The following is a 26,455-nucleotide window of genomic DNA, read 5'->3' on the forward strand; positions in this document are numbered from 1 at the left end:
TCTCGATCTGTACTCTGCGCCCATTAAAACAATAATTTGCAACTTCTAATAAAAACTAATATGCAGAGTGCATAGTTGTGGTTAAACAAAGGCAAATGAGATAAGAGATTGTATCATTGGAGGGAAAGTGCAAATCTAGAGAAGTCATATTGCTGCAAAATTATTGGGCAGACCCTATTAGAGCATGTAGCACATATTTCTGGTTACCATAAGAAAGATATTACTCCTTAATAGTGTATTGAGATGAACGGCTGCTCCAGATATTAGGAATTTAAGTTATAGGCAAAAGGTTAAAGGTATTGGGCTCAATTTCTGTTGAAATGTGACTTGAAAGTGATCTAATTGTGGTTTTCAAGACTATGAAAGAAATTGGCAAAATTGATCCATGCAAAATATCAAATTTATAAAAGGGCAGAAATACCAGGGGACACTAGTTTAAAATTAGCAAATCGTGATTCAGGTGCAACACTTTCACCGAAAAGGCAATAAGAAATGTAAAATAAGTTATTGGAGAAAACCCGTGAAGTAGGCAGTATAAAGGACTTCCAGAGAAAACTGGATGAGAAAGAAGAGTTTGAGGGATACAGTGAGAAATGGGTAAAAGGGGCTGATGCATCAAAAGGGAATAGGCCTGTTTGACTATAGTAGCCTTCTGGTGTCTGACCACTGCCGACAAATAGAGCAAATTCATGAAAAATTTCACTTCTGAAGATTTTAATGGTATTTACAAAGTATGTGTGTCAAGGGTTATCGTACATTTTCTAAGCACCAGGGTTTGACGCTCCCAAACTGTCATTAACCTCCTGACTCATGGACTGTCCCTTCTATGCTGCTAAATATAGATTACAGATGCTAACAGCCCCCTACAGTTTAAAAACAATTTCAAATGATAATTTCAAGACAAATAAATGCACATTGCCAGAGCACTCAGTTTGCTAATGTAAATATAATGTACATCTCCAAGCTTCTGACTAGTCCAGAAACATAACCACGATACTACCATACCCAGTTAATTTCATATGCAGTATTAATCTACACACGACTAATTTGCTTAAAAAAGTTTGCTGCAATTGGTCAGAGTTTTCATTTTAGAAAGCCAATAACCCTAGGTACAAATACAAATCTAAGCATAAAATTGCCTCAACAGCTCACATACATCTCCTTTGTTTAGTCACTGCATACACAAATATCTGGAAAATGCACTGAATTCTTAAAGTTTGGAAAATTTATACACAGGGATTGAAATGCATGTCAGGACTCAACAGTTCAGAACCTCAACTATTAAAGTATTCAAATACAAGTATAAAAAATAATTTGGATTTATAAATAGTGTCTTTCACACCCTAAGGTCATCACAAAACACTTCATATGAACATACCAATTAGGAGAAGGAATAGGCCACTCGGCCCTTCGCGCCTGCTCTGCCATTCAACAAGATCATGGCTGATCTGATTGTAACCTCAACTCCACATTCCCGCCTACCCCAGATAACCTTTCACCCCCTTATCAAGAATCTACCTCTGCCTTAAAAATATTCAAAGACTCTGCTTCCACTGCCTTTTGAGGAAGAGAGTTCCAAAGACACTCAACCCTCTGAGAAAACATTTTTCCTCATTTCTATCTTCAATGGGCGACCCCTTATTCTAGATTCTCCCACAAGACGAAACCATCCTTTCCACATCCATCCAGTCAAATCCCCTCAGGACTTTACATGATTCAATCAAGTCGCCTCTTGCTCTTCTATACTCCAGTGGATACAAGCCTAGCCTGTCCAACCTTTTCTCATAAGACAACCTGCCCATTCCAGGTATTAGTCTAGTAAACCTTCTTAGATCTGCTTCTAATGCATTTATATCCTTTCTTAAATAAGGAGACCAAAACTGTACACAGTACTCCAGATGTAGTATTACCAATGCCCTGTATAACTGAAGCATAACCTCCCTACTTTTGCACTCAATTTCTCTCGCAATAAACAATAACATTCTATTAGCTTTCCTAATTACGTGATGTACCTGCATATTAACCTTTTGCGAGTCATGCATTAGGACACCCAGATCCCTCTGCATCTTACAGCTCTGCAATCTTTCACCATTTAGATAATTTTTTTTAATTCTTCCTGCCAAAATGGACAATTCACACGTTCCCACGTTATACTCCATTTGCCAGATCTTTGCCCAATCACTTAACCTGTCTATATCCCTTTGTAGCCCCCTTATCTCCTCTTCACAACTTACTTTCCTACCTGTCTTTGTGTCATCAGCAAATTTAGCAACCATACCTTTGGTCCCTTCATCCAAGTCATTTATATAAATTGTAAAAAGTCAAGGCCCTGTGGCACACCACTCGTGCATCTTGTCAACCAGAAGATGACATTTATACCTACTCTGTTTCCTGTTAGCTAATCAATCTTCTATCCATGCCAATATGTTACCCCCTACACCATGAGCTTTTATTTTCTGCAATAACCATTGATGTGGCACCTTATCAAATGTCTTCTGGAAATGTAAATACAGTACATCCACCAGTTCCCCTTTATCCACAGCACCTTACTTCTTCAAAGAACTTTAATAAATTGGTTAAACAGGATATCCCTTTCACAAAACCCGTGTTGATTCTGCCCAATTACGTAGGGCTGGATTTTAAACAACCCTCGACATTGGGATCCGTGGCAGGGGGTGCCTGAAGATGGCCCTGGATGAAGCCCACCATGGACCTCTATGCTGGCAGCGCCTGGCCCGATCCTCACGGCGGCGGCGAGGCACCGCGGCAGCCTCCCCGCCGCTGGGCCACGGGACCACAATTTAATTAAAATTAATTTAAATAAACTTACATTGCCTCCTGATCTCCCGCTGCGATCTTCGGCCCGGCAGCCAGCACTCCCGCGCCTTCGGATCCCCGTTTGGAGAAACGAGGCCGACACTGGTTGGGAATGGAGGGGGGAGGGGAGGGGTTAAGTTCATCAGTGCTGTGGGGAGGGGGGGGGGGGGGAACGGAGAAAGAAGTGAGAGAATGGGGTCAAAATGGAGTGGGGGGAATGGTCAAATGGTAAAGCTGTGTGTTTTGTGGTGGGGGAAGGGCAAATAATTTAATTGTTATGGGGGGGGGGTTCAGAGAGGGGCAAAAGAAAATGTATTTTTTTAATTTAATTAAATCTATCTTTAAATATGCCAGTAGGGCTAACAGCCCTTTAAAAATGTCTGTGCGCAGGGCAGGCACTGACGCCATTGCCAGGGAAGAACAGCTGTCCCCCTCCACGTGATTGGGTGGGAGGTGTGGGGGGGGGGGGGGGGTCCCTCCCCAGCTATTTAAATAAGCTGCCGTGCTTCTTTGGCATGTGGCCCGCCCGGGTGGACCGCCATTTCTGAAGCTCGCCACTGAAGTCAGTGGCAAGCTGATAAAATCCAGCCCCTTGAATTTTTCTAACTGCCCTGTTACAACGTCTTTAATAATAGCTAATATTTTCCCCAAGACAGATGTTAAGCTAACTGGCCTGTAGTTTCCTGCTTTCTGTCTCCCTCCCTTTTTGAATAAAAGCAGTTGCATTCGCTATTTTCCAATCTAATGGCACCTTCTCCGAATCTAGAGAATTTTGGAAAATTAAAACCAACATTTCAACTATCTTATTAGCCACTTCTTTTAACACCCGAGGATGAAGTCCATCAGGACCCAGGGACCTGTCAGCCCGCAGCTCCAACAATTTGTTCAGTACCACTTCCCTAGTGACTAATGTTTTAGAGTTCCTCCCTCCCTTCCATTTCCTGATTTAGCGCTATTTCTGGGAGGTTACTAGTATCCTCCATGGCGAAGACCGATGCAAAATACCTGTTCAATTCATCTGCAATCTCCTTATTTTCCATTATTAATTCCCCAGACTCACTTGCCATAGAGCCAACGCTCACTTTGTTAACTCTTTTTTTTCAAATATCTGTAGAAATTCTTACCATCTGATTTTATATTTCTAGCTAGCTTTCTCACGGACTCTAATTTTTCCCTCATTAACCTTTTAGTCATTCTTTGTTTTTTTTTATATTCTGTCCAATCTTCTGACCCGCCACCCATCTTTGCACAATTATATGCTTTTTCATTAATTTTGATACTGTCTTTAACTTTTTTAGTTAACCATGGAAAGGTAGGTCCTCCCCTTCTCGTTGGAATGTATCTATTTTGTGTATTCTGAAGTATCCCCTTAAATGTCTGCCACTGCATCTCTGTTGACATATCCCTTAACCTACTTTGCCAGTTCACTTTAGCTGGCACTGCTTTCATGCCCTCATAATTGCCCTTATTTAAGTTTAACATAGTGTTAGACCCACTCTTCTCTCCCTCAAACAGAATGCAAAATTCAATCATATTATGATTGCTGCTGCCTAGGGACGCCTTCACTATGAGGTCATCAATTAATCCTATCACGTTGCACAATATTAGGGCTAGTATAGCCTGCTCTCTAGTTGGTTCCAGAACGTGCTGTTCTAAGAAAGTATCCCAAAAACATTCTATGAACCCATCTAGGCTACCTTTGCCCAACTGATTTTTCCAGTCCATATGTAGGTTTAAATCCCCCATGATTATTGACATACATTTCTGACAAGCTCCCATTATTTCTTCCTTTATACCCTGTCCTACTATGTAGTTACTACTAGGGGGCCTGTACACCACTCCCACGAGTGACTTCTTGCCTTTATCATTTCTCATCTCTACCCAAACTGCTTTTACATCCTGGTTTGCCGAACTTGAGTCATCCCTCTCTATTGCACTAATACCATCATTAATTAACAGAGCCACCCCTCCACCTTTTCCTAGTTTCCTGTCCTTTTTAAATGCCATGTACCCTTCAATATTCAGGTCCCAATCTATGTCATCCTGCAGCCATGTCTCTGTAATGGCCATCAGATCGTACTTACTTCTATTTGCGCTCAGTTCATCTGCTTTGTTTCGAGTGCTACGTGCATTCCAGTACAGAGCCTATTATTTTTATCACCTCTAGCCTCATCTGCTGATTTACTTAGATTTGTACTCTCTGTCCCTTCCGGTCACTGTCTGTTTATCATTTCCCATTTTAATACCTTTCTCTCTTGCCTTGTCTCTATTCTTTGCTGCGTCACATCTTCCCAAATTTGACCCCTTGACCCAATATTTAGTTTAAAACCCTCGTTGCTTCCCTAGTTATGCGGCTCACGAGAGCACTGGTCCCAGCATGGTTCAGGTAAAGGCCATCCCAACTGTACAGCCCCCACTTTCCCCAGCATTGGTGCCAGTGCCCCATGAACCAAAACCCATGTATATCACCATGTATATCACACCAGTCTTTGAGCCACGCATTCATTTCTCTAATCTTATTTGCCCTATGCCAATTTGCACGTGGCTCAGATAATAATCCAGAGACTATTTGAGATTCTGCTTCTTAATTTGGGGCCTAGCTCCTCACTCTGAATATGCAGAACCTCTTTCCTTGTCCTGCCTATGTGTTGGTACCGACACGGGCCACAACGACTGGATCCTCCCCCTTCCCACTGTAAGTTCCTCTCCAGCCCTGAGCAGATGTCCTGAATCCTGGCACCGGGCAGGCAGCACAGCCTTCTGGACTCTCGCTCTTTGCTATAGAGAACAGTGTCAATCCCCCTCACTATACTGTCCCCTACTACCACAACTTTCCATTTTGCACCCTCCGCTTGGACAGCTTCCTGTGCCATGCCAAATACATTACTTTTGAAGTGCAGTTGATATCGTTACGCGAGCAATTGCAGCAGCGAATCAGCATACAGCAAGAGCTCAAATAGCAAATGTGATGAGTCACCAATTTATTCTTGTTGGTAATTATGCCTCTGAATTGCCTTGGGATATTGTCTACCTTAAAGGTGCTTTATAAATGCAAGTTATAATCTAGGGATGAATTTCAGCCAGGAAACCAGGCAAACTGCCTCTTCTTCTGTGGATCATATCACAGGATCTTTTACATCTGGGCAGGTAAGGCGTTGGTTTAACGTTTCATCTGAAAGATGACATCTCTAACAATACCACACTCAGTACGGCACTGAAATATCAGCCTACATTGTGTTCAATAGGACTTGATCCCATAATCTTTCTGGCTCGGATAAGCATGCTACAAAAGCTACATCCTTGTATATGGAGAGATCAGCTCTACAAAGTAGAAAGATTTGCTGTGTTAGAATGCTGGATTTACCTTGTAAATTAAATTTACTAATGCTCTGATTAACACTGTTGAGTCACTTAGGAAAAGTCCCTTCAAAATGTAATGGTTCTAAGCTCTCTTTACCCAGTATTTGATAACAAATTGCTGCCTTTACCTCCGAGGAGTGTGAAATGCCTGTAGAAAAGCTAATAGTCTTAAAAGAAAATTCTGAAACTCTGACGTACAGGAGGTACTTGTATTTTGTCAAACTTTTCCTTCTAGCTTGGCGCTTTGGTACAGTTGTACAAGTAGTGGTGCACTGTAACAAGTTGAAATGGCCAGTAATGAAATGGACTTGGAGATTCACTGCCCAATAAATAGTATGGTGTGAGTTTTCCTTTAAATGTAAAAAGAAATGGTAAAAGTAAGAATCTACTACAATAAGTGGTCCTTATACAGTGCCTGCTACATCACTTAGACGTGACTGAACTATGCATAACTGAAACAAAGAAGCACTATATTTCTACAGGTATAAAACAAAACAGATATTTTCCAAACTGTACGGAGAGATACCTACAAAAAATGTTCTGCAAAAGTACATGTCTCCAAGTTTATACAAAAGCTCATTTTTCTACTTCCCACTCGAGACACAGCATCAGACACATACAGATGCAATGACCCAGATTTCACACTAAAAAGTATGGTGAGGCTAGCAGCGCTCACCTTTATTAAGGCATAAATCGGATAGCGACTTCCCGCATCCACATGTGCCCTACACCTCTCCACCTATTTCCTCCTTTAGCAAACTCCTGAAAACCTACCTCTTTGACCAAGCTTTTGATCATCTGCCCCAATATGTCATGTGGCTGAGTGTTGTATTTAGTTTTATGATGCTATGTTTTATTATATTAATGGCACTCTATAAATATAAGTTGTCATTACAATGCTCCTGTAAAGCGCCTTGGGACTTTTCATTACATTAAAGGTGCCATATAAATATAAGTAGTAGTTGCTGTTGAAGTGTACGTAAATTTTTTTACAATGTGTTGAGTCTTAATTACTACCAAACATCATCTCTGACACTAAAGATGTAATTTTACAAGTGTGGAATCTCATTCCTTGAGATTTGAATGATTGGCAATTTTTTTTTTAAATGAAATAAAAAGCTTTTTTTCCCCGTTGTGTCTCATCTCTCAAGGCCATCTTTCTTTTGCTCTCTTGCTTTCTGAATTTACACTGAATTAAAAACTTACATTTCCTGGTTTGGGCTTTGCACGTCTCAGTCAGGATTCTTCAATCCAATTGGATAAGGAGATAGACTGTTGCTTGCCCTGTTCACACAAGTCCCAGATCCCCTATAGAGAGCACCATACTGCTTTGGATCTTGAATTACCAGAAATTGCAGTGTAAAGACTTACAGAAAGGCTGTGGGCAAGTGTAAGTGCAATGAGTGGCGAGTGCCATTTGTTCACCGCTAAACACAAAATCCAGGTCATTACGCCTCACAATACCTACAAATTATCCCAAATGCACCAGCGTGGCATTTCCACCTAAAATTCCCATGACATGTAAAACTAGTAAAAAGCTTTGTAAAATGCTGTGCTATTGTTTATTCCATGATCATTAAAGCAATATATTAAAAATCAACTTATCACTAATCTCATCAAGCCTTTGGTTTGTAGCAGTACAACCCATTTATAATGAAACTCCATGAATAATGACATTAACAAGTCTTTACACAAATTAGGCAGCTCTGTTGTAGAGAAACTCAATCTGCATTGTCCAAATTTCATTTCACATTTCACTGTAACGAGGTTCATTTTTGTTTTACACACTAGCCACCCAAAAAAGTATTTAAAACAATCCATTTTAAGCTATCAAATATTTGTAACTGCAGTCTAACTGCAGACTGAATTCATAACTTGAGTAATTTATTACGACCACTTCTATCAAATATGAAACCAGTAAAGCTTGAAATACTTTCTGCAGATACAACCCCAATTGGAAGGACCTTGATAATTAATTGTACTGCAAAGCGTGCTTCATAGTTCACGAAAACAGTACAAAAACTGCACATACCCAGCACTATATTTTACTTAAACCCTAGTAAAGAAATCCACTTCATGAAAATTTCATCTACCCATTATGTCTTCCTAAAATTTAAGAGCTCACAGAACACTTTCAAACTGCAGTAACTGATGCCATACAAACTAGGAGGCAGCGGCCACTTGGCACCTTGAGTCTTCTCTGCCATTCAACAAGATCATGGCTGATCTGATTGTAACCTCAACTCCACATTCCTGCCTACCCCCAATAACCTTTCACCCTCTTGCTTATAAAGAATCTATCTACCTCTGCCTTAAAAATATTCAAAGGCTCCGCTTCCACCGCCTTTTGAGGAAGACAGCTCCAAAGACTGACAACCCTCAGAGAAAAAATTTCTCCTCATCGCCGTCTTAAATTAGGCGCCCCATATTTTTAAATAGTGACCCAAGGAAGAAAACAGCTCAGATGCCTTAAAGTTAAAAATATATATATAACTGAAGACTTGTTAGCCTATTCATGGTACATTTAAAGAGTTATGTGATATAACTTTGGATTTCACTTTCTGTGGGGTCAGGGGAAAAAGAAAAGTGGAAGACAAAGGTTTGGGAGGGGCTCAGAACTTAAACAACAGAATTGATGAAGAAAGAGAGGGGACAAACTGCTAACAGGTAGGTTTATATTCAGGGGCATAACAGTTTATTCCAAATGTTCACAAAACTGGCTTACTGGTAAAAGACCGTTAATTTCAATAATTAACAGAGAAAAGGACCTATTTGGTGTAAGAGAAAATGCTGGACATACTCAGCAGGTCTGGCAGCATAAAAAGTCATCAGGAAGGCCATGGACCTGAAGCGTTAACTCTGTTTCACTCTTCACAGATGTTGTCAGACCTGTGTATTGCCAGAATTTTCTGTTTTTATTTCAGATTTCCAGCATTCTCAATATTTTTCTTTCCTATTTAGTTTAAGTTGGGAATGGCAGGTATTGAAGGAAACCTACAGGCAAGGTTAAAAGAGAAGCAAAGACTAGGCCTGAACAATGGAGTAACAAATTCACAAACTATATAATGTCCAGCAACTAAATTATTGATTTGCTGCATCCGATTTAAAACTCACTAAGATTGTGACCAACCATTTAGTTGCCTAATCTGCAATTCCCATTCCCTCCAAGCCAACTAAGACAAATCTCTCCCTAGGCTCTCCTGCTGAATTCACCTCTTCCTTTAGTTATCCTTACTGACCACCCAACTTCCCTTTTTGACCTCGCTAGCTATACTGTAATTGGGTCATGCTCTTTCAAAACCATCACTTTCCTTCCAAATTACTGCCCTATCTCCAATTTGCTTTGCTGCTCCAAAGTTCTTGAAGTGCTTTGTGAAATCCCAAATCTGTGTCCATTTTACCACAATTCCATGTTTGAATCTCCGCAATCAGGTTTCTATCTCAGTCGCAGCACCAAGAGCTGTAATCCAAATCACAAATGACATACTCCTTGACTACGACCATAGTAAATTATCTCTCCTTGACCTCAGTGTAGTCTTTGGCAGTTGACTATAACATCCTGCACCACTGTCCCTCCTCTGTTGTGCAGCTCAGTCTGATTGCTTTCACTTGGTTCCACTCCACTATAAAAGATTAGCCATAACATCATCAGGAATGCCTTTTCTTTCTGCCCTGCACCACAAGGATCTATGCTTGGACCCCTACACTTCCTAGATCGATATGTATAATGTCACCAAGGGCAAAGACACGGGGACCAAGTTCTACATGCATATTGATTACACCCTGCTCCACCTCTTAAGCAACTCAACTCATTCACTGCCTCTGATGTTAGACTGCTGTCCCAATATTCAACCATGGGGGAGCTACAATTTCCTTCAGTTAAACAAGGGAAGATTAAAGTCATTGACTTTAACCCCCGCCACAAACTCCAGTATGCTCACCACGGATTTCATCCCTCTCTTCTGCCATTATTTCAGGTTGAACCAGACTGTTCAAAATCTCTGCTGTATGTGACCCCAAGCTGAGCTTCTGACCTCAGCTAACCCTAACCCTAACGCATCAAAGACTACCTACTTCCACCTTTGTAACTGTGCTCATCTCCTCCCTAGCAGCTCATCTGCCACAAAAAACCCTTATCCATGCCATTATCTCTAGACAGCTATACCAACGTTCTTCTGATTGGACTCCTTTCCTCCACCCTCAACGTCAGCTTAACCAAAATTCTGCTGTATCCTAGCATGCAACAGATTCCACTTGCTTATCACTTTCCTCTCACTGATCTACATTAGTTCCCTATAAATCAAAATCTCCAATTTAAAGTGTTCACCCCTATGTTTACATTCCTTCATGGTTTCACCGTTCCCCATTTCCGTAATCTCCTCCAGTCCTATAACCCACCACCTAAAGCCTGGCTACCCGACCCGAACCCTGACTACATGCATTGGGTTCGGGTCGGGTCGAAATTCTGAGTCCAGCATTCGGGCTCGGCTTGGGCACTGCTTCCAAGAAGTCACGGGATCAGGCTTACCCATGATTCCGCACAACTCCAGCTGCAGGAATAGCCTGCTGCCGGAACAGATGAAGGAAATTTGGGTCGGGTACGAAAAAAAAAAATAAAGGGTTCGAGCTCAGGTTGGCTGTGGTCAGATCGGACCCGGGTCGAGTTTTAATGTTATACCCAAGCCAGACTTTACCACCACCAAACTCTGTTCTTGCTGCTCTGGTTTCTTATACATCTCCTCATTGACAACTGTGCATTCAGTCACCTAGGTCCTTCTGGCATTTTCTTCTATCTCTCTACCTCCATCTCCTCATTTATGACTTACAACCCATCTCTTTGATCAAGCTTTTGTGCACTGCTCCTAATATTTCATTCTTTGGCTAGACGTGCATGTTTTTGTACTTCATTCTCAAGCGCCTTGGGACATTTTTCTAGATTAAAGAGTGATATATAAATGTTGTTCTTTGCAATAAATAAGATTCTGAAACCATATCAAAATCAGAGAGTTAAACAGTTAAAAGGGATTAAATAACCTGGGTATTCCAATCACTATAATCGTATCTTTTATTTTGCCCTTATTAATCCTCCTTTTTTCTCCTAAAAAGATTTATGCAGGCGTGCAGTTCTATAGGTATCTTATTCAAGTTTCCTAGATAGCAAATTTCAACAAGTTATTTGATAGTGTAATGGCACCAGAGTTGAAATCAGCAGATATTCAAGTCACTCACTTGACAGCAATTATGAGTCAGAACCCTGCTCCAACTGTCCTCTCAACAGTCTAGGAATGGACTTAAGAGCCCATTGTAACTCCACCATTTACCATCTAGCTAAGACTAACTCTCACACTACAGACTGGTTTAGATACCTTCCTCACTGCACTGAGCCACTGGGAAATCCTGTGAAAAATAATTTCTAAAGTAATTTATGGTAGAGTTTCATCTTTAAAATACTGTCTCATAACAAGCTGACCTTGTCTTGCCTTTTCCAAATTAAAGTGCACATATGACTATGACTTTCTATAGATTTTGCATCCTTCCTGGAACAGTTTTATAACCCTTAAAAAAAGTCAACTTGGTGGTACTAAACATTGCTTTTAAATTCAAAGGTAGCATTTTTAATCCTAACCATGATTTGGTCTACAAAATTACATCATCCAATCAGATTGACCAGAATTATCACAGATGCAAAGCATTCGAATCGACATCTTTAAAACAAAGGGATGCTGAAATAACAGTCAACGTCAAGCCCACAACACTTCTCTTCTGGAGTATACAACACCATGACCTCTCAGTATCTGGTCCAAATGGCTATTCTTTACATGCAAGTATGGACACTAAGGGTCAGCAATCCAAGATGCATCAACCTATCGATCCTTTGGCAACATTTGAAGGTTCTGATTAGCCAGGCAAAATCAAGGAGCATATAAACAGTGAAATCAGAAACTCATTGCATTAATAAGTCTTTAAACTAACAATTCAGTTCCCACAGAGTCAGGCTTAGTCAGTCCAAGTTATTTCTAATTAAGTCACTCATACTATTTAAACACGTTTTAATTTTTAGACAATTAAAAATGGCAAGATGTAATAAAAAAAATCATACTATTACAATGATTTAAATACCATCAAGGATGCTGCTCACCCTTTAACTTGTTGCATGTAGAATTTTCCTAAATACAGCCTCCAAGCCACATATGACCTTGAAGCAATAGTGAAATGGTTTCTATTTGGACTTGTATATCTTTACCAAATTCTTGTTTGAATTTGGATAGGTTTGGTCTCATAACACAACTCCCACATTGGCGGAAAAAATTCTAAAATCAATAAATATAGAAGTTAGTTTTTGTGTAATTAAATTCACACAAAAAATACTATTAGTGACAGTCAGTGGATCAGAATTTCAATCATTTAAACATGCTATAAATGGTTACAAATTGCTGAAAGAAAAATAATTTGGTCATCCTTGTAGATTATAGCAATCTTCAAATTAAAAAGTTTGATTTTTTTTACTTCAACTAGTGATGAGTATAGCAATGGAATCAACATAGCAAGAGAAAGAACATCTTTTTCATAGCAAATTGCCAGCTCAAAAATGAATTATTTTTTTTGATTCCAACTTCCCTCCGCAAAATGTTTCAAATTTAGGATATTAATCCCTTTCCAATACAGACATTGGAGTGTTTCACAATTAAATTGTGGGGAATAAAAAGATCAGCCTCCAACTTTTCCTTTGTTAATTCATGGGATGTAGGTATCGCTGGCAAGGCCAGCATTTTTATTGCTTATCCCCAATTGTCATTTAGGTGGTGGTGGTGATAAGTCCCCTCCTTGAATTGCTGCAGTCAGTGTGGTGTAGGTACACCCATTGTTGTTTGGTTGAGAGTTTCAGAATTTTCCTAAGTGGCGATGAAGGAACAGCAATATATTTCCAAGTGAGGAAGGATGAACTTGCAGGTGCTGATGTTGCCGTAGAGGTCACAGGTTAGGAAAGTGCTGTCAAAGAAGCTTTGGCAAGTTGCTACAGTGCATCTTGTAGATGGCACACACTGCAGCCATGATGCACTGGTAGTGGAGGGAGTGAATATTTTGAGGTAGTGGATGAGTTGCCTAGCAAGCAAACTGCTTTACCCTGGATAATGTTGCACTTGAGTGTTATTGGAGCTGCAGTCATTCATGCAGTGGAGAGTATTCTATCACACTCCTGACTTAATGCCTTTAGAACAAATCTGGAAGGCATTGGGGAGTCAAGCAGTGAGTCACTGAGCACAGAATACTCAGCTCCTGACCTGCTCTTGTAGCCACAGTATTTTTGTCACTGGCCCAGTTAAGTTTACGATCAGCTGGTGACTCCCAGGATGTTGATGTTAAGAAATTTGACGATGGTAATGCCATTGAATATCAAGAGGTGGTGGTTAGACTCTTTTTGTTGGAGATGGTCATTGCCTGGCACTTGTGTGGCACAGATGTCACTCGTCATTTACCAGCCCAAGCTTGGATGTTGTCCAGGTCCTGCTGCATGTGGGCATTATTTAAGGAGTTGCAAACAGAATAAAACACTTTGCAATCATCAGCAAACATCCCCACTTCTGAAGGTCATTAATGAAGCAGCTGAAGATGACTGGGCCGAAGACATGGCCTGAGGAACATCTGCAGCAATGTCATGGAGCTGCAATGATTGGCCTCCAACAACCACCTTCCTGCGTGAAAAGTATGACTCCAACCAATGCAGAATTTTCCCCACCTGATTCCCAATTTCAATTTTATGAAGGCTTTGTCGTACCATACTTGATCAAATACTGTCTTGATGGCAAGGACAGCTACTCTCATCTCACCTCTGGAATTCAGTTCTTTTGTCTATGTTTGGACCAAGGCTGCAATGACTTGCACTTCAAGAGACTTAAAATGCAATTAACTTTACATACGCATCATTCGTTGCATTATTCTAAAAGAAACAAATGATCAAATAAATCACACAGTTTTCCAACTCTTAAAAATGTGAGAAGAAATCAAACCTGCTGGGAGGGGACAGCTGGTCTAACAACAACCAAACATCCTCTCTCGATGGAAACACAAATACCCGTGAATCTGTCTAAATAATATTTCATACAAGGGAAAACACACACAATATAGGATTTACAAATTCCAACAGAGGTGAGTTGGCATCAATACTGAATAGATCAAAGGTGCCTACTTGTATCAATATTAATTCAGTTTCCTCTATAGTTCCTTCAATGGGAAGGAAAGGAGGAAAGAGATCAGATTTTAGTTTTTTTTAAAAAGTAATCCTGAACCAAAGCAATGTAAATGAACAATTCAGATAAATTAACAGGTTTTATTCAGCCACCATGCCTTCTTTCTTTGAAACAACCAAATTCATAAGACTATTATGGTATCTTTACTTTTATGGTGGCCAGTTAGTGCCATTTCTAGAATATTGGCATGAATTCCAAACTGGTCTAATTGAAAAGACTGATGTGTGTTCGCCCCACCACAAACACACACCAAAACAAGAGTGCACAATAGCAGACCAAAACAACCTCAACTGCTGTTGCCAACATCATTAATCTTTTGCTACGGACATAGATGAGAGAGAACCGAAACTCCAGTTCCCTTCCCTTTACTGTCTGTAGCCAGTGTGGTTTTTGACAAGGAAGATGGGCGTGTCTCTTAATCCCAGAGCGTCTGGCCAATTTGAATAACCAGCAGCACGCATTTCATGGGTTGAAATAAAGAGGATTATTTTTATTCATACGTTCACCCCATAAGTCCGACACTATGTCACACATTCACTGCGCGCATGCGTGCACACACACACCCACGAGGAAGAAAGTCATTAGAGGATAGTGCACTTTTACAAATTACAAACGAAAGAATACTTCATAAATCACACGATTTGGTTCAGCTTGAGAAAAGACATGCATCGCGGGCCTGACTAAGAAGGCATTTTCACTCCTTAAGTGTAGTTAGGTGGATTTGATAGCCGGAGTCGTACATCGAAGTCATTGCAGGGTTCTCTCGAAGGGGTGTATTTTCAGTGCGTCACGAAGTTAGTTGCTGGTAGTCTGATTACTAGGAGGTCGGTGTTCTGTACTGGTGGACGACCACCTGATCAATACTTCTACTGTCCACCCAGTACAATCTGAAGTTCAAAGCCATTGTTACGCAATGGGGGATGGATAGTGGCCATTCACACCGACTTATGATTTAACCAGTTTCTTACAGCTCTCTGTTAAGTTTTGAGCTTGGAGACAGTGAGTCTAGGAGTACACAGATATTGAGTTTTGGGTAAGACCACAAACAATAGGCGATGTAAATTCCACAAAGGATTTCATCTTGCTATGTCCATTTAAGTGAGGCACTCCACACATGGTCATTCAATTAGGAACTTTCCGGAGGCTTGAGCTACTTCAGAGTCTGGGCCAAAATTGCAAGTCACCTGACACTCGGCAGCCATCTTATGCAACATTTTAATGTCCACTGTGGTTCATTTACAAAGAAAAATTCAGACCCAGAAGATTCACAGAATCGTTACAGTGCATAAGGAGGCCATTCGGACCATCATGTCTGTACCAGCTCTCAAACAGCAACTCACTCAGTTCCATTCCCCTGTCTTCTCCCTATAACCCTGCACATTCTTCCTTTTCATATAACTGTCTAATTCCCCTTTTGAATGCTTCAATTGAACCTGCCTCCACCACATTCTCAGGCAGCGCAGAAAAAGTTTTTCCTCATGTCACTTTTGCTTCTCTTAACATATACTTTAAATCTGTGCCCTCTCGCTCTCGATTCTTTCACGAGTGGAAACAGTTTCTCACTATCTGCTCTATCTAGACCCCTCATGATTTTGAATACCTCTATCAAATCACCTCTCAGCCTTCTCTACTCCAAGGAAAACAGTCCTAACTTCTCCAATCTATCTTCATAACTGAAATTCCTCATCGCTGGAACCATTCTTGTGAATCATTTCTGTACTCTCTCCAATGCCCTCACGTCTTTCCTCAAGTGCAGCGCCCAGAATATGATGCAATACACCAGCTGAGGCCGAACTAGTGTCTTATACAAGTTCAACATAACTTCCTCGCTCTTGTACTCGATGCCCCTATTAATAAAGCCTCTCTCAACCTGTCCTGCCATCTTCAAGGACTTATGCACCTAGGTCCCTCTGCTTCTGCACCTTTAGAATTGTACACTTTATTCTATATTGTCTCTCCATGGTCTTCCTACCAAAATGAATCACTTCACATTTCCCTGCATTGAACTTCACCAGCCACCTGTCTGCCCATTCCACCAACTTGTCTATATCCTTTTGAAGTTCTAAACTATCCTCCTCACAGTTCGCAGTGCTTCCAAGTTTCGTATCATCTGCAAACTTTGAAATTGTGCCCTGCACACCAAGGTCTAGGTTATTAATATACATCAGGAAAAGCAAGGGTCCCAACATTGATCCCTGGAGAACTCCACTACAAACCTTCCTCCAGCCCGAAAAACATCCATTAACCACTACTCTTTGTTTCCTGTCACTCAGCCAATTTCGTATCCATGTTGCGACCGTCCCTTTTATTCCATGAACAATAAGTTGGCTCACAAGTCTATTGTGTGGCACTGTACCAAATGCCTTTTGAAAGGCCATGTACACCACATCAACAGCATTGCCCTCATAAACCCTCTCTGTCACCTCCTCAAAAAACTCCAGAAAGTTAGTGAAACATGATTTTCCCTTAAGAAATCCATGCTGGCTTTTCTTAATTAACTCGCATTTGTCCATGTGACTATTGATTTTGTCCGAAATTATTTTTTCTAGAATTTTTCCCACCACCGAACTTCAACTGACTGGCCTGTAGTTGCTGGGCTTATCTTTCCACCCTTTTTTGAACAAGGGTGTTGACGTCTTTTGCAATTCTCCAGTCCTCTGGCACCGCCTCCGAGTCTAAGGAAGACTGAAAAATTATGACCAGTACCTCAGCGATTTCCACCCTCACTTCCCTCAGTATCCTTGGATGTATCTCATCCGGCCTTGGTGTTTTATCCACTTTAAGTACAGACAGCCCATCTAATACTTCCTCTCTAGCAATTTTAAACCGCTCTAGTGTCTGACTTCTATGCTGAATGCAGTCCTTTTATTGGGCATGACACTTTCAAAACTACAGTAGCATTTTAAGATGAGTTATAGCAAAATTGTCTGAAGCAAACATGATATTGATTTAATTCCATTGGTTTTTGTTATGCAAGGGGAGGGGTGGGGAAAAAGACGAACTTTCCAATCATCCACCTTGGCTATACTTCAGAAAGCTACACCACCAGTGAGGCTGTCACAAAGACACTACAGCTTGATAAACTTAGAAGTGGTCAAGTTAAAAATACTTTTACAGATTTTCACTTTTGCAAGTCACAGGCTAAATATTGCATCCCCTATTATCTGAACCTGTCCTTAGTACCACAATCCCTCACATTCAACAAATACTTATCATGCAAAAGCACCCATTCCAACTCTTTGAAACTAACCAAAAGAAAGATCACAGACAGAACAGCAGTCAGAACAACGCAGGGGCACTGAGCCCAACTGCCAAGAAAAAAAATAGGTACTGTTGGTAATCAAGAGTGGCCCCTGCTGGCAACTGTGCAGTTTGAGCGCAGATCTGATGCTCTTCACGGAGAAAAGCTCATCGACACTTGCTGTCTTGGATGTCACACAACCATTCACGTGGTGGAGATACAACAATTTATCAAATTCCCAGAGTTAGGCTTAGATAGCAGTGGTTGCTGGTTAGCCTATTACAAATAAATTAGGCCATTGACAACCAGTTGATCAACTTTATTCAAGCTAAAAATCTGTTGTACCACTGGCAAATGGAACTGCCTCACACATACAGATTTCCTTTTGTACCTTGAACTCATTGATTTAGTAAACTATAGAACAAAGAGATTATGAGGTTATAATCTTTTATAGTAGACTTGCAACAAATCCACATTGTTTTGTTCAATGCCTAGAGCTTTGAAGTGGACTCAACAAGACTTGATAATGGACACAAAACAAAATGTTAACCATTTTTTCCCTACACACCCCAGTCTGTATTTCCTTCATTTTGTCATCATCTTTCATCCCATACTTATAATGCACTGTAACAATCAGGAAAGAACAGTTAAAAAAGCACAACTACATTTAAACAGAGGTGGCAACCAAACTTCCATTAATTCTAAATTTACATGTGCATAATTTGGTAGGCTTTCCAAAACCAGTGACGTTGCCCATACATATTACAAAGAACTGAGCAAGATCTTGAGCATTTACTATTCAGACCATCAATTCTAGCACAAATCTCCCTCACAACTATTGCGGTCTACTCCATCCAAACTATTCAATTTGTTTTATATTTTATGCAACTTTTGTTCATGAACTACCATATAAAATGAATATTTACTTTGTTGATGTATAAAATCTGCAGCTTGATTCAACTTCCTACCTCCCATTCTAGATAGTCCCCTTAAAAGTGTTGCAACTAAAGATTATGCAGCAGTAGACCAATGAATATTGAAAATATTCCAACTTACTGGGCCAGTTGAATCACAAATTAAAAAATTGTGGCATTTAACAGCTCGATATCTAAGAAGTATATGAAACATTAGTACTTTAAAAAAACCTTTTCTGGTGTACCAAATGGCACCACAAACATGCTATGAATCATGGGAGGTCACAAGGATTCAAACAGAATCCTCCCTCAAGGATCAATCCTTGGCCCCTCCTCCTATTTCTGACTTGATTTGTGGGTGAGAACTCAACTGGCTCCTTTCACAGTAAAGGCAGTTGCTCTTTCACATTGCCTCTTGAAACAGCTCGTTTCACCCTGCACCATTCCTGTTTCTCATCGACATATTGTCCCGACAATATCAGTTGCACAGTAATGAAGATAACCAACTCTCTCAAGCCCTGCGTTGACTCTGCGGGGTCAGACTGCTCATCAGACATTCAGTCCTGGATGAGCCAAAGTTCGCACCAATTAAATTATTTGACCATGAGCTGAACATCAGACCCCATATTCTCTCCTTCACAAAGGCTTTCTATTTCACCTCCATAATATCACACTACTCTTGCAGCTGCCTCAGCCCATCTGCTACTGAAACCCTGTCACTCTTTTGTTACCCACAAACTCGACTATTCCAATGCTCTCCTAGTCAGCCTGCCATCTTCAATCTTCCATGAACTTTACTTCATCCAAAACCTTGCTGCCTGTACCTAACTTGCACTAAGGCCCATTCACCCATCCCGTGTTCATTGACCTACAGTGGGCCACATGGTGTATATTTCATATATTTCATACACCATGTATTTAAATCACACCATGGCCTTGTCCCTCCTTCTGTAACTTCCCACAACCTTACCCATGTTCCTTCAACTCTGGTCTCGTGCATCCCCCGCTTCTTTTGTCCAACAACTGACTATTGCGCTTTCAGCTGCTAAACCCGAAGCTCTGGAAATAAAAGAACGGTAAGACCCAAAACCCTACCTCACTCTCTACACAGGTGTTACCTGACCTGCTGAACCTTTACAGCACTTTCCATTTTTATTTCATATTTCTAGCATCTGCAGTACTTTGCACATACATCAGGCCTGTTTGCACTACTGTATAGTACAGCAGTACATGGGCATAACTTTTCTTGTATCCTGATGGGAAGAAGTTTAATTCCGCAGAGATAGAACAAGTGACCATGACTTATGGGGTCCACAACTTGCGAACATGAACAGAAGGTTGTGAAGGTGGGAGTGGGGAAGTGGGGGCCCTGTACTCCAGACCACACACTCTGCTGTTGCTGTAAAATACCACCTGGTTTCTAGCCAAATAAGCAAAAAGCATATCAACCTATTGCACCAGCTTATCAACACCCTATTAGCTCGAGGTACACAAAATGACTGTCCCACTGCAGTCTCCACATAAAAAGGCAGCTTCAATCAGGCAAATGGCTTCACCTACTCTTATTTCACAAAATTTAAATACTTTGCAATTCAAATGATTTATGTTGTTAGACCTTTGGTCACTGTCCATCCACAATACATTAGGGCCCACGCAAATCTCCAAACCTGGCTAAGGCAATTGTCTACACTGCATTATCTGAACTCAGTCAAGCAGCAGTTGGGGTTCTACAAATGGCCCTGTGTTCTGAAGCTAGAGAGGAAAAAAAAATCAGCCAGGGTTCCTGTTTATTTACCCCTCCCAAAAAAGTCTGCACACTTGGGCAAGGTCAGGATCAGAGACAGCTGTAATGCCCTCCATAGCTGAAAATCACACAAACACACTTTCTTAGCTTACACATTAAGATCAGAATCCTGGGTGAAGTACTGGAGCGCTGTTGGCACCCATAAATCAGTGACCCAATGAGTGTAAGCACATTCTCAAGAGAAGCCAAAGAAAATCTTTTCCTGTTCAAGGTTGCCTGGATTTCTGGTTTGCATTAAGTTCTAATCACTAACATTTCAAAAGTTTTCGAATGCATACCAATAGCCTTGAGTAATACCTGCAAAGCCTACTAATTAAAAGAGGAAGGCTGAAGACTGGATTGATTGCAGGGACTTGAAATCTGCAACAATCTTGCCATATTTAAGCAATGTAACTCTCCTTTAATGAAAAATTCTGAAAGTAATTTCCCCCTTCACTAAACATATCAATTCCAGGTTTAAAGGATGCCAATAATAAATACATTTTAAAAAGTAAAAAGTACATTCGGTCAGATTATGTTCACAATCAGGTGACACTAAAGGAGAGATGTCTCCGAGCAAACAAAGACATTTGTTCAAAGTTAGCATTTGGGAAACCGGATAAATATCAAATTCACTGCCTTACTAGTAATCATCAGCAACAGAGATAAACAAAGAAAGAACTTTGAACATCTCAAAGCGCTTTACAGCCACTGCTGTAGACTACTTTTTGAAAAAGTTTTGTCAGTGACACAGCAAATTTGCACACAAACAGCAATGAGATATGGATAATCTGTTTCATTCATGTTGGTTGAGGGATAAATACTGACCAGGACACCAGGGAGAACTTTACTCCTCTTCATTGATATACTGCCATGGGATCTTTTAAGCCCACCTGAGGGGACAGGCAAGATCTAGGTTGAACGACTCATCCAAAAGACAGTTCAGTGCTCCCTCAATACAGCACTGAAATGCCAGCCTGGATTATGTGCTCAAGTCTCTGGGGTGGGACTTGAAACTTCAAACAACCACCTCTGGTGCAAGGCAAAAGTGCTGCCAATGAGCCACTGTGATGCACTTTAATTTCACATTTGTACAAGTCAAGGAATGCCATGGTTACTGTTCTATTATTTGATAAGGTGGCAATTTATACTTTTTAAACTAATACACCTAAAGAGAAAATAGATTATGCACCAAAAGAAAACAGGAAATAAAAGTAACCCAAGTTTTCTAGAGAAAATATACATCCCCACCTCCGATCTCGAATGACTACGATGAAAATTAATTTACCCAATTGAGAAATCTACCAACCACAAACAAAAATACACTTTCCAAAACTGTACTGTTAAACTGACAATGTTATCAGTCTTCAAACCTTATTGCAAAATGCATAAACCAGTTCTGCATGTTCTGAATTTCCACAGGTATCCAGCACTTTACAGGAAGCAAATTTCATCAACTAGGCAATTTTCTTTATCTATATGACATGTGCTTTGCGTGAAGTGGCACATTCTTTAATTGTACAAATCACATCTCTTTTTAAATTTTCAACTTGGATTTTAAATGTTATTTCTCTCTGCTCCACAAACCAAACACTTCATCTGAAACAGTATTAGGTAATCTACTGTAAGGTATTTTCAATAGAAGCCTGCACCCAGTTAACAGGATTATGAAAAGTAATTGGAAGACTCATGTAATGATTTTCTATCTTTCACCCTAAACTATGGGGAAGCCTCCCTTTAGCACTTCCTTCAACAGAGCTGCTGAGACCAGAGATTCCTGTGCAACAACTGAAGGTGTAAAATTGCATGCTTTCAAATTACAAGGTGGACAATCTCAGACAGTTCTGAACAATCTACCTCTTAAATAAGTAGTTTCACATTAGCCATGTCTAACAAAAAAAAATTCAAATCTCATAACACCTTATCCTGCTAAAAGTACAATCAAATTAGCAAGCAGCACAATCATGATCAGACATCAATGCCTGCTCCAGCTCCAGTCCAAAAAAATTAAGGAACTGCTAAAACTTTAAAATTATCAATATTCATTGTCAATTCATTTCAATTAAATAAAATCAAACTTTGGCTTATAACAAAATTAGTGAGAATTAGCCAGCGTCAAACTGGCAAATACTAACAAGAATCGTAACTGGAAGAAAGGAAATATACCCAATATTGTACAAATATATATGACAAAAGATATTCCAAATCCCACAGTACCTTCTGGCTTGTAGACTACATATGAACACATCCATGACTTTAAAGGCAATTCAGAATTAAGAACTGCAATGCTACACATAGAGTTCACCTGAGGAAACATTTCTCCTCCATTTGCACTAAACATTTTACAGATGTCAGCTATAAATTTCTTTTTTGTTAATTTAAGAGTGGTGAATCTGTAAAAACTGATTTCCTCCCAATTGAGGGGGGAAAAAAAAGACTCAAATTTCCTATGAGTCCCTTGCCAAATATCATGTCTAGAGATACATATGTATTGCATCCATATTGTTAGGACACACAATAAAGAGCCCTGAAACTGATTTCAGCAATGTTGAGAAAACTAGATACACTACATACAACGATCACACAATACCATTCATAGCACAGAATGCAAAATTAAATTATTGAATCAAATACCACTCAGGCTTTAAAAATTTGTGCTTCATGTTAAAATGGTGATGTGGTACTTTAAGCGATAATTTTAGCAGTCAACTTTTTTGCAGTCCCAATTGATATTGCCACAGAAGTCCAAAAAATGGTGGCTCTTAAGTGTTGACGAATTAGCGGTTGCCATTACTTTAAATGTGCCTTTTTACCTTATTGCTTGTATTCTTAGTGATGTTCAATATAAAAACTGATTTTCTCCAAGCTTACACTGGTTTATTGGGCCCCCACACGATTCTTCTGTTTTTTGATACTAAAAAGAGAAGCTTCAAAAAACCCCGAAAAAATATTGAAATTGGCAATAAAAGCAGATTTTACTTTTTATTTCCTGTGTAAAATACATGGCTTGAGACAATTTCCCTAAGCTTGGGAAAAAATTAAGATCTGAGTGTCTAAACAAGACATTGCTTATGACTTTTAACATAATTGGGTATTGAGTAAGATTAAAATTTAGATTTTGATCAAAAATACAGAAATGAAAATAACTGCACACAAGACCAATGTGATTTTTAATTTTCTCCAGATTTCGGTCAGGTTAATTTTCCAAATATTCAGGAATTTAAAAATTGCAACTTAAGCAATTACATTATCCTAACAATCCTCTTGCAGTATATTCTTTTATTGTCAATACAAACTGTTTCAGCCGCAAACTTAATCCAATAACTGATGACTTTAACCAGGAGGACTACACCCTCAGATTGTTAATGGTAGTGTCTCACACTGTGCATGTAAAGCTATGGTATCGTATCACCCAGCATTCCCAAGGAAAACTAAATGTGCCCTTTAACTGTGTCAGCTAATTTGTATAGCTGGTTAATTTAAGTTACATATTTAATTTCCTATACTGTTATTCCAAATTATGGATAACTAGGGTACTTTTAGCATACAGGTCTTAAACAATCCGAAAACTGAGATCCCAAATATTGACCCCTTACGTCATTGTTAGCCAATAGAAAACCGCCATAAAAACAAAACAGTGGTGCACAACAGAACAAAACAAAAAAAAACACAGACCCTGAAAATCAGGGTGAAACATCTGTGAAGCCAACAGCCAACATCAAAGAGATCAAGACATTGAATTAGCAAGCGAACCAAATCAATCCCTCGCTGAAATACACATTTCCTGCCCATAGAGACAGACAACAAAGCAGGCTGGGAGTTGTAGTCCTGTAACATTCTGCACATTCATAACCAATGCATAAACTTGCTCGGGTTTGAATTTGGTTAAGTAGGCGCACATCACCCTTTGACTTGCACATACAACGACAAAAAGTACAGCACTGCGCATCTTAATTGCTGTAAATGCTTACAGTTAATGAAGATTTGCCAGAAAGGTAAAAGATTATAATTATATGGGTAAAATTGTTACTTTCCCCTGAACATGCATAAACAGTAATTGTGAAAGGGGAGGAGAGGCTGGGCTGCAGGAGTTTGCAGCTGCTCCAGAGTTACCATTGCAGAGAGAGGGACATGCGCAGTGCTAGCGACGGGATAGGGCTTCTGATCCCCATCCCTCTCCCCGGGCCCTCTGACCCCTCTCCCCCTCCCCAGGCCCTCCAACCCCTCTCCCCCTCCCCGGGCCCTCCAACCCCTGCAGCGCCCATCAGCAGCGAACCACGCCAATAAATCCCGGGAACAAGCCGATAGGGAGCAGCCATCTACCCTCCACACCTCGGGATCACCGAGCCACAGTGCGAGCAGGACAGAGCCACCAGGGCCTCGCTCCTCCTCAACGAAGAAACGCACAAGACCGTTCAGGACAATCCCCCCCTCCCCTCTTCTCACCCCTCACTGAACCAAGCTGAGGTTCGATTCTGGCTACGACGCCGCTTCGCTGTGTAAAAAAAAAAGTAAACAAGCTGCGGAGCCACTCTTACCCGCGGCAGCTTCCCAGCGACGTCATTCACACCCTGACCGGCCCCACACCGCTGGCAGTGCGCATGCGCCCCTCTCCCTGTAGTGCATGCGCCCATGGATGGCGAAAGTTTAAAGGGACACGGACCATGTTTGGCTTCGACTTCCGATGACTTTGGATTTAAAGAGACACCGCTCTCCTCCATTGTTTTCCACACATACGGATGGGGCGCTTTGAAAGTGGGAGCTGGCAGACTAACTTTCTCAGATTTTCTGGAAGATGCATACATTTTATTGATCCACATTAAAGTAACTAATAATTCCTCAGTTCTTCCAAAATCCATTTTAACTCTCTAATCTAAAGCGTTAAGCTGCGTTTTGGAAGAACTCTTAAGGATTATGCATGAAAAATTCGCCTCAGTCTCTATTAATATACTCTCTACAAGATGTAATTGAGCATCCATAAGTCCACCAGGATCATCCCTGGAAGGCCTTTGAGTCCAGAGATATAGCCACTGGTCTAGCCCAATATTGCACGCTAGCTATAGGTATCATGGGAGTTTAGGAAAAATATCAAGGGCAGTCAGCATATAGAACTCTCTGTGACAAACCATTGCTGAAGCAGAGTGCATAAATTATTTTTAAAAAGGCATTTGTTGCCAAATTGGGAAATTAAAAGCTGTGTGATCTGAGAATTTGATATAATGGAAAGTGTCATATAATGTACATAACCTGTTGCTGGGTAGATTATGTATATAAACCTTAAGCATCATCACAGGATGTGATGGCATGAGTCTGTACCTGGTGCTATTCAGTGTTCATATAGATACTTTTGTTTTACTGTGGTAAGAAGACCCCAATAAATAAACTCCAGTTACTTCGACCCAGAGTCTACTCTCCTCATTCTATACTAATAGCACATTGACAAGATAATAAATGGTGGCAGCAGTAAAAATGACTCACCCAGCATAAGAAAGCAGAAGAGATCAAAGACTTTGAGCTAAGCTCAACAAGCACACTCAAAGTTGGTGAAAGTATTGATTCCTTTATTAATGACCTGTATGAAGTAGCATAGGTTTGTGACTACGGGAGTCTGTGAGAGGAACTGATTCATTACAGACAGTGTTATAGACGAAGCGCTGTCAGACCAGCTTCAGTTGAAAGAAGATCTGACTTTGAGATTTGACTATTGAGCAGGCAGGCTGAAGTATGAAAGAGTAATCGACTACTAGTTAGGGGAGGATCAGGGGAGTCCAGCCTCGAAAATTCTGGAATCAGACGGGTTCGTTGAGAAAGCAGAGAGAAATGGCGCCAGAAAGCCCGAGAGGCAGGAAAGCCACCCACAGCCAGCCAGCGGCACAGTGGCGCAGTGGTTAGCACCGCAGCCTCACAGCTCCAGGGACCCGGGTTCGATTCCGGGTACTGCCTGTGTGGAGTTTGCAAGTTCTCCCTGTGTCTGCGTGGGTTTTCTCCGGGTGCTCCGGTTTCCTCCCACAAGCCAAAAGACTTGCAGGTTGATAGGTAAATTGGCCATTATAAATTGTCACTAGTATAGGTAGGTGGTAGGGAAATATAG

At 40.6% G+C, this 26,455-nt stretch overlaps 1 protein-coding gene across 8 annotated transcripts in view; it reads right to left on the reverse strand.

The window, feature by feature from the left end:
- LOC137347714 (rab GTPase-activating protein 1) overlaps nt 1–26,455 on the reverse strand; it is a 225,995-nt gene that overhangs the window by 178,117 nt on the left and 21,423 nt on the right. The window contains exon 1 of one of the 8 annotated variants that reach the window (XM_068012538.1): nt 24,903–24,959. The exons of 5 other annotated variants lie outside the window; for them this stretch is intronic. The gene's annotated coding sequence lies outside the window, so the exon portion shown is untranslated. Of the gene's footprint in view, nt 1–24,902; nt 24,960–26,455 lie in introns of those variants that run through there. 2 more of the 8 variants (XM_068012543.1, XM_068012539.1) reach the window with 2 other exon arrangements.

The sequence above is a fragment of the Heterodontus francisci genome, chromosome 32 (genome assembly GCF_036365525.1).
Source record: "Heterodontus francisci isolate sHetFra1 chromosome 32, sHetFra1.hap1, whole genome shotgun sequence".
Lineage (NCBI taxonomy): Eukaryota > Metazoa > Chordata > Chondrichthyes > Heterodontiformes > Heterodontidae > Heterodontus > Heterodontus francisci.